Raw genomic sequence first — 10,120 nt, 5'->3', positions numbered from 1 at the left:
AGTTTAGTGTTTTGCTTCGGTGGTGGACTTCATTTCCCATGGTCTCCACTCCTGTGCAGTGAGAAGATAATCTATTCAACGTTCACAAAGCGACACTGAGATTCCCAAGGGAGAGTGAAAGGGAATGAGAGAGAGAGAGAGAGAGAGAGAGAGAGAGAGAGAGAGAGAGAGAGAGAGAGAGAGAGAGAGAGAGAGAGAGAGAGAGAATGTCAGTCAATGAGAAGAACTGGCGCTGAGAGGCAGCACTGCACCTTCTATAGTGGTAGACAGCACCTCAACCCCCGATACGATCTCCTTTTGCTTCTCAACACAAATTCCTTCTCATCTGTACATGCAACCGACACCATCCTCCAAACACAAGCAGAGGACAACCTCCTCCACGGCAACCTGCTTCTTCCAGCGTAGTGCTGCTACAACAGTACTTGCCTCCACGCTCCTTCACTGCCGCCGGCACCCAGTCCTTCTTCAGTTGAAAAGTGTCTGTTGTGAGGATAAAAAAAAGGCGTCTTGAATCTCCAAAGGGATTGTTTTAAACACTGTAAGTACTCCTTAAGAGGGGCTGCTCTTGAGCTACTCTTGAAGAAGGGGATGTTTTTTTTTTTTTTTTTTATCGGCTAACTTTCAAAGTGTTCCCTGTATTTTGTTAAATGTTAACGTTTATGACGCTTTCTTTCTCTCCTTGCATGTTGTTTTAGTTTTGCCGACAGTATTTATTTATTTATTTATTTATTAATTAAATAACGTTGATATAGTTACCGGTTGCATATTGTTTCAATATTAGGGTGCTGTTTTGGTTGCTTTTTAAAATCGTCAAACGCACTTTGCATCCTGTGTGAATCTGTCTATGATGGATATCCCGCAAGTACTGAAGCTTTTACTTAAGTGTAACTATGCATTCTTTGACTTTTTATTTAGAACTTTACCGAGAGCTCGTGTGTATTTCAGTTGCCGTGGATTTGATGATGTGAACCTACTTTTGTAGTTTACAGATCCCCTTGCACATTCTTTACACCTTATTTGCTTGCAACAGGCTATACTTATGTTTCTTTAACAGTACTTTTCTAAACTATTCCAAACTGTATCTCTTCCAATTGCAAATTATTTTACAAAATGATACTGGCTCGGTAGGTGTTCAATGGTTACGTACACATTTTTGTTTTGTTTTTCTAACCTCAAAACATAACGTAACATTGTTGATATCATAAGAATTTGCATAATGACATGTTATACTATGTAACGTTTCTGAGGTAAATCTCCAAATGTTGTATTATTTGTTTTGGTGTGTTACATGTGTACAATGTAAATGTACTGCATGTCTCACACACACACACACACACACACACATACATACATACATTTAGGGATACTGTGAAACATGTTATCGAAATGTTAGTTTAAAACACTGAAGTTTTTTTTCTGCTTCGTTTAACATTAACAGTTTGTTGGAAGTAATTTGACACCTATAGAAACAGCAATAATGAGGTTAAGAAAATTATTATAAGGTTATTAATTAAAGGGATAATATAGGCTCGTCTAGGTAACGTTGTAGTGTACCATATAACTAACAGTAATACACTAGGGAAACCCAACACTAGGTATTTTGGAAATATATTAAGCGTAATAAATAATAATAAAAAATCTCTACTACCTTTTTGTTGTTTAAGGCTGAAAATGTCAAATGCGAAAGCAAGGCAAAGATACGTGTGTGTCTGAGCTATCTCAAGCAGGTGTCAGTGTTTTTTTCAATTTTTATTTCATAAGAACAATGAATCTGGAACCCCAATGTTGCTTAGTGGAAAGGGAAACACCTGTTTGCCGAGTTCTCTTGAAATATAGCATCCTGCTTTAAACGAGCATTTACTGAATTTGTGGAATGCGTCCGCTTAACACTGAAAAGTTAAAATGCCACTGAAACAAAATGACGTGGCGTGCAAAGTCTTAATAGATTTACCGTGTAGCATAAAAAGCCACCAAAAACAAAACACGTGTACTAAATATGTCATCAGATAATGAAACAACAACGATCATTACATTTTTTCAAACAAACAATTTATCGTTTATTAGCTATTTGCCACTTTTTTTACGAGAGGCATTTAAATCCACTCTATGGTCCAATAAGACAATGATAGCCTACCGTTCCGCGTTTCCTGTGCGTTTGACTAAATTGTAACACCGGTTTGTCAAAGTTCATTGCCGTAGTCTCTATCATGCAACTTTATCCTCTGATTCTTGGACGGAGTTTAATTTGAAATGATTGTCCCTTTTCTTTTTTCTTTTTTGTAAACTACAGTTTTATTATATGCGCTATAATCTTCGTCCTATATAGCATCACATTGGGTAAATCTATGGTGATGCGCACATATATATATATATATATATATATATATATATATATATATATATATATATATATATATATATAATATATATATATATATATATGTGTGTGTATGTGTGTGTGTGTGTGTGTGTGTGTGTGTGTGTGTGTGTTAGTGTAAACAATTCTTTAAATTAATTCTACTTGTTTAATTGCAGTGCTTTTCTGCCTTAATTATTGTTATTTTTATTTTTTTAAAATGTGTGATACCATGATTTTTATCATGCTATAAAATGTTACAGTGGCATAGTTACACACAATTTTGCATTTCTGCCACGTTGGCTTCGGTTTTAAACAGTTAAATAGGTCAGGTTTGTAAAATAGATTTTAATTAATCAATTACAGTATTATAAGACGCACCTATTATTATTATTATTATTATTATTATTATTATTATTATTATTATTATTATTATTATTACTACTACGACTAGTACTACAATTAGTACATTGTTAAATATTTAGAAAGAAATCTTAAATACATAAATTACAATTTAAAAATAGCATTTGGATTATGGAACATTTTGCAGAGCAACACGTTTGTTTTATTAGGAACCAGGGGAGTGTTACCTGCCCAGCTTTTCTACACCAGCACAATAGATTTAAGATGCTGATGCTAAGATAGTAAAAAAAAAGTAACTCTTTTTTTCTGTTGTATTTATTTCTTTAAAAAGACAAGATGAAATACATTTGTAAAACAGATTAATTTAAAATGACTTTATATAATTTATTTCTATTTGTAGTGGTTAGTATATTTCATCTCTGGCAAATGGAAAATTGAATTATTGTCTGCAAAGACTGTGGTCACATTGAAACAAATCTGTTAATTGTGAATTATTATTGTGATTCATGGATTAATATAATGACATATAGGATAAACGGGGAAATATGAAAAGAGGCTACAAGGAGCATTATAGAATCATGAGTCAATTAGAAATGATTTGATACAGATTGAGTTTGCTTTACAGATAACCCATGGGTGGGAGACAGAAATATTTCAGGACCTGATTCTTGAAATCAAGGAAGCATTCTGTTTTATTTGCAAGTAGAATTTGTGGTTTATGTCCAGCTGTTGTGCTCATCTTTCCTGCTTTGGACGTTTATCATTGTCTTCATTATCTATTTGTACGCCGCATGTCCTGCTTCATCACACAGTTTCTTAACTACAATGTGCTTTTCCAGGATTGATTCTCCATCTATATATTTAGTGCAATAACAGACACTAACAATTTGGTTTCAAGTTGCCTGATGTGGCTTGGGGAGATAGTTAGAAAGAAAGAAAGTAGGGGAGAGAAAAGTAACAGATGATTTATATGGCAGTGTTTCGATTTTCATCCTGAATCCTTCTTTTCTATCCCTTTCAGCAGCGATGTCAGCTGTTATTGCTTCCTATTGATCTCTTTGCAAAGTGAGAAGTGAACTAAAATTAATGTCAATTCCAGTGCCTGGATCAATAGCCAGAGTTATTTTAATCTGGATTTGTGCACGGTGTGGAATTAAAAATCAGAAAGTGAGCATGCGGAATGAAACACTCACTCCTTTTTGGAGAACAATTTGGGAATTTATCAAAAAGGGAGGTGGTGGAAATAAAAAGAAAAAAATTCAAAACAGCCCCTTCAAACAATTACCACCCCAAGCCAGGAATAATAGGCAGCTATAAAATCTATGTTTTAGTTATGTCTGATACATAAACCTAGGTGATAGTTAGACTCTGAGAGTATATTAAGTATAGAGTTTCATAATTACTAAGGGTTGATGGCCCTTGATCTATATAAAAAAACAACAACTATTAGTGCGTCTAAAGAGAATTTTGAAAAACAACATTCATTAACGCTGGTGTCCTTTGTGACCTGCTAATAAACACTTCACTTAAATCAGATTTGTCATGCAGATGGTGGAAAGCAAATGTAATTAAAAAGAAACACAACTTTGCTGATATGAAGCAGTGGCATTCAGATTAGAGAAAAGTAATGTGACAGCAGTTACAGCTGCGGGGGAAAAAATAAAAAGATTTTGTACATCAGTGTTATCCTTGATCAATGTGATTGCGGCAGTCAGCTTTGTATCGCCTATAACCGTGCTAGTGTTTCAAATGCTTGAAAACCTGTCTTGCTCCGGCAGACGCAAATAGCAGTTCCACACTGGAAGGAAAGGGATGTGAGGGCATCTGCTTTACCCAGAGCAGAAATCAGTCAGGCAAATCATCTTGTTTTTTTTGTTTTTTATGTTGTCAAAAGCATATTTTGGCAGACCGCATTAAAGCCAATCCCTTTGTGCTGCATAATGTTTAAGATCAACCTGCATGACTTCTTTGTGTAGTTGTGATTGCTTTTTTAAACTGTAAAAAGCTTTGTTGCACTTTGACCGGATGTGTTTCATGGGTTAGGGTTAGGGATATTGACTATTGACGTGATCTTACCATCTGTTGAAATCATTTAACAATACAAAGAAGTAAAAACAGAATAAACACATTTTGTTAAATGCATGCAATTGAAATGAGACAGTCTGAACTTCGGTCTATGTCATTTTACTATGCAATGGGTTGAGGAGGATCATGTGTATTTTACTGTGATTGTGAATGCTTGTAGAAATATTATAACTTACCATGTTTTGTTGTACTTAAAAATAAATGTTGAATAAGGATTTCAATAAGTGTGAAATGTTTCATGACCAGATATTTATTACATATTTGTTCAATAAGAAATAATTTGCTTGTTATTATATTATATATATATATATATATATATAATATATAGAATATAGAATATATTATGAATATATATAGATATATATATATAATTACATTTGAATTTTTCTTATGATGCTGCCGATTTATTAATTTCTTTGTGTTTAATGATAAGCAATAAGAAGCTATCTGTAAATATGCAATATCTTGTTTTCAATGGCGATTTCATTATCTTATTTTCACAGGCTTGGATCCACCGGCTTTCCCCCTGTTTAGAATAGGGATCGCTGTTCGGAATTGGGAGAGGGATGCCGTAAAACACATCCTCGATTACTTTTTGAAATCTTTAGCTTTTAATTATTATTTTCATTATCATTATATTATATTTTATTATACTATGCTAAATCTAAATAGTTCAAATCGTATAACTAGCTGCAGGATTGAGATTCTTCAATTTTGGAAATTACATTTTGAATATATTCCTGAATAACTGTAGACCATGTAGAAGTATATTTGTAAATGATGATTTTCAATCTCTAAATGGTATGCAGGCTGTATTCTCCTATGATCTGGATGCTGCTCAATGCTATTTATTGTTAAACAGATGTTTTCTGACTTTTGTAATATGAGTGCTGACGATATGCCCCCTGGGAGAAAGTTGTTTAAGTGAGGCCCTTCTTATAGAAAGATTTAATAAATTAATATAATTTATGCAGGTTGGTTAAAATATATTAAGAAATGAAACCAGCTCCAGTAGCCAGCTAAAATGCCAATTCACTTTTGTTAATATATATATATAGATATATATATATATATATATATATATATATATATATATATATATATATATATATATATATATATATATTTGTTTTTTTTTTTCACAATAGCATTTTCCAGTATGACAGTTTATTTAATTAAGTTAATGTATATATCAGCACACTTTATATACATTCATTATTAATTAAGTAATTCACTTACTATTAAAGGATAATCAATTATTTTTATGCATTTGGATGTCAATCATGGTATCACACATTTAAAAATATAAAATTACATTCATGTAAAAAGGTAATTTAAAAAAACTTTTACTATGAATTAGCAAAACATTTGAACAGGCTCATAATCCTGCAGATTTTTAGCTGGGTAGAAACATTTTGTTTTTTTAATAATAGGAAGCTCATGTGATAAACGGGAGCATCCCGGGATGTATTCATTATACTTTCATATTTTTCCCTGATTAGCCGCTACTAGGGACAGCATAGACGGAACAATTGATACAAGTAGTCATGCCCTTATCTATCAGCCGGCTATAATGCCTCCTGGTAATCTACCAGGTTATTGATAGCTCAGTATGAAAAGAGTGCCCTTTTCAGGGAAACGGAAAGCGACAACGGAACATACAAATATAAATTTACTGCCAAAAAAAGATACAAAATAAAATATTACCTGAAGTTACCTAAAAAAAGAAGACTTGAAAGCAAACAGAATTAAATATGTAGAATTTCAGTGTGTGTGAATATGTGTGTGTCTTTCAATTCTACTTAGGTGTATGATATAATATAATATTTAATAGCTTGTTTACAAGGATGCAGCACATATTACCGGTAAATAAATACAACACAACATGGCTTTTCTTGCTTTTCTTCCAATCCCTGGATCAATTACTGTGGTAAAATAAAACCAGCACTGTTTCACAGTGCAAAGCAATGTTTCACAGTGCACAATTCCTCATTTCCAGGTGCAAACAGTGGGAGGAAAAGACACGATTTCTTTTAAATCTTTTTTAAAACTCTGCAAGCAAGTGAACTAGTGTGCTCCGAATGTGACAGGAGGGGGAATCACTCCAAGTGGCAGGGGCAGTGGCAGAATATGGGAGGGATGTTTTACCATAATTAGCAGACAGCCTCGGAAGCTGAAGTGGTCTGTGGTGTTTTATAAGTCTAGCAGGCCAACAAGTTGTTGTGAACAGCTGAAGGGCAGCCTGCTTCTCTTATTGTGCTTATTATCTGTTATTAAAGACCCAGTGGTTAGCCAGAAGAGCCTCCTCGCCAGTGTGATTTGCAATCTAGGGAAACCGCTTTCCCAACGACGGGAATGCAGGCTAGAAGCATGTAGAAATAAAGGGTGGAATTTCACTTTCCCTTTTTTCTCAGAAATGATCTTCCAAGACACATTGTCTGCAGCAAAGTGAAGTGGGAGATGGGCTCTGATGACTGCGTGCCAGTAGCGAAGATAGTTTGGACACTGCCTTTTGTTAGCCAGAGAGATTTCAAAGACAGTAATGGGGAAAGCCATTGGGTTCTACTGTAATACACATTTACACACAGCTTTTACAGATCTTAATATACACGTCATTAATGGCAGGGTTAACCATGTTACAGTAGGTAGCATACTCTGGTGCAAAGATGGGACCGAATGTAAAGAAATACAGCTGCAACCTCAATGTGTTACCATTTAAAAGGGTAGAGTATTAAAAAAAAAAAATGTTGTTTTGTTTTTTTCTTTTTTTTCTGTAACATCCCCTCCTTAATATTTAAATTACAGATACAGGCTTAAACTGACGTGAACTTTTTACTGCCACCTATATTAACATCTGGTTTATGTTCACAAAATAATATAAAGTGAGTGTGGAAAAACTAAATATGTTATATAACAGTAATATCATAAATATTGAACTTACAAGAAGCAGTCCTCTTTTCTCTATACATGCATGTTTTTATATGAAACATATACAATATAATAAATGTGTTCAACATATATGTGGCATGTATATCCAGTGGTATTAACCAGTCTGATTCATTAAGTCTTTTTTCCCTATATTTTACAATGCCTGCCAATGAATCACAAAATCCCAGCTGTGCATATTTGGCTTTTTCATGCGCGGCTGCAAAATAATAATAAATTGTACATTTGGCAGCAGATTTCATTCATCAAGGAGCATCTGAAAGGAATTCCCTAGGAAATGTGAAGGTTGTAGTCTTGAAATTGTAGTCTTGTACTGTATGTGTACTGCGGCTGTACTTGCAAGGGATGGTTACTTTATTTCTAGGCATATTAGCTATTCCTAGGTCTGCCCCTAAGGCAAGCAGCCATGGATTTTGTGTTTGATGTGATAACAGTGGGCATAGACATCATGTTGGTTTCAATCTGCAAAGCCTTATGCATGAACTGCATCACGTTTTACAGTTAATGACAGTGCATCAGTCACACGGCTTTAGAACTCGAAACAGAGAATTCCCGTCACAGGATTTTAAAGGAATTCCAGAGGTTAAGGTGGTAACAACTGAATGCTTTAAAGGCCTTGCAACTTTTTTTTTGTCTGTGTGTGAAAGAATTCTCTGTGGGGTCAAGTTGTTTTTAATAAAAGGGACAGGCTATCATTTTCTAAGGGGCTATTACGACAGCCTCTATAATTGGAAGTAAAGTGCATATTGACGGCTGAATTGGAAACAGCCACACAGCAGCAAGCATGTGCATTAAGTAGTCAGTCAGCGTGGCACATATATTTATTGTTATTATTATTTAGTGATAAATTCACAAAAAAGCAGGCACAAAGCAAGTGTCGTTTGTGGGCTAAAAGCTCAAAGGGAAGCCCTTGTCTTGGTTTAAAGACTGTGTTTCTCGAAATGCCTGTGTGTGTGTGTGTGTTTAGGGGGGATCAAATAACACTGTCTGGCCTGTTCCTCTAATAAAATGTAAGGGGGCACTTAACCCCTCCTTCATGGTTGTCAACAATGAGTAAATTTACTGACAGGCAATAAAAGGTACAGGAGCTCTGGGCTTGACACATTCTGTACAGACTGACTTGTTCCACATCATGGGGTGGGGGGGGACGGGGGAAACCCCCCCGTGTGCATTGCCCTTACACGTTTCGCATTATTTCTGACGGGATCGACCACCTGTTTATTTTTCGCCCCCCCCCCCCCCCCCCCCCCCCCCCCCCCGACAATTTTTTTATTTTTCCACAACATTTCCACAAAGTTTTAACTTTCCTATTTTCAAAGCTTTTTTACTCCACTTTTTCAATCAGTGTCTAGATGAACACATAGATCTTTGGTACTTACAAAAAAAATCTAGAAAATCTAGCAAAAATGAATTATACATATTTTAGCAACTTTGGGTGACTAATATTTCTTGACAATGCACTAAGAGATCTGATAAAAATAATGGCAAGCTGTCAACAAATGTTTATTATTTATCCCTCCATGATTCTTAAAAAAGATAGAAAGATGTGTTGAATATGGTTTCAAATACATTGGTTCCCTTTTTCTATATATTATGTTAGTAGCTATCTAGTATCTGCAGATGAAATGTGGCATTTATCTTCTTTGGAATTCAGGAAAACCGTAAGAAAAATAGTTATAAAATTAGACAAATGGTTTGCGGAAAACTGATTGTCTTTCAAGCAATAACCTCAAGCAAACCTCAGCTGGCTCGAGGATCTGACATAAAACAAAACAACATGCCTGTCAGTGCTCATCAAGTCCCCTACCAGGCAGATGCACAGCTATTTTCGATCGCTGTAGTGCAAAAGATTTGTGCTTGTTGATACAGAGCTGGGCATAGCCTTTGAAGGGGGAAGAAATGATTACCACATCTGTAGAACACTCAGCGTACTTAAGGTTTTCAGCAACCATAAGGGGATATCGTGTGTCATTTTATTGGATTGTCAGTTTCACATTGACTTGCTGTGTTGATGGTAATGATAATAAAATTGAAATATCCAGGCACTTATCACTGTATTGCCTTGCCTTGCAGCAGCACCTGTCTTAGTTATTTTCTTTTACTGTTTCACAAGAGAAAACAAATAGGCACAGAAGAAATATATATATTTTTATATCAAAATGGTACTGAATTTTTAATATTAAAAAAACAAGCAGATCACAGCCAATGTGTGGTATCAATCAAAATTACATTAGTTAAGCTGCACATTGTTGTGAGGTTACGAAAAAGGAAAAAGATGAGTGTGTTACTGTTTATACAACGATTAATGAAATTGCTTTTTGCACAGTTTGTAATGGAAAATATTTTCGGTTATAGCAGCTTGCTTGTTGT

The 10,120-nt window shown here is 34.7% G+C and overlaps 1 protein-coding gene across 7 annotated transcripts in view; it reads left to right on the top strand.

Annotated features, from left to right (window-relative positions):
- The first annotated feature begins 226 nt into the window (after positions 1-226).
- The window catches only part of LOC121330749 (E3 ubiquitin-protein ligase RNF220-like), a 127,799-nt gene continuing 117,905 nt past the window's right edge, over positions 227-10,120 (top strand). For all 7 annotated transcript variants that reach the window (XM_041277474.1, XM_041277472.1, XM_041277473.1 and 4 more), the window contains exon 1: positions 227-538. The gene's annotated coding sequence lies outside the window, so the exon portion shown is untranslated. The remainder of the gene's footprint in view (positions 539-10,120) is intronic.

Source organism: Polyodon spathula, chromosome 18 (genome assembly GCF_017654505.1).
Source record: "Polyodon spathula isolate WHYD16114869_AA chromosome 18, ASM1765450v1, whole genome shotgun sequence".
Taxonomy (NCBI): domain Eukaryota; kingdom Metazoa; phylum Chordata; class Actinopteri; order Acipenseriformes; family Polyodontidae; genus Polyodon; species Polyodon spathula.
This window is presented reverse-complemented; position numbering and strand designations above follow the sequence as displayed.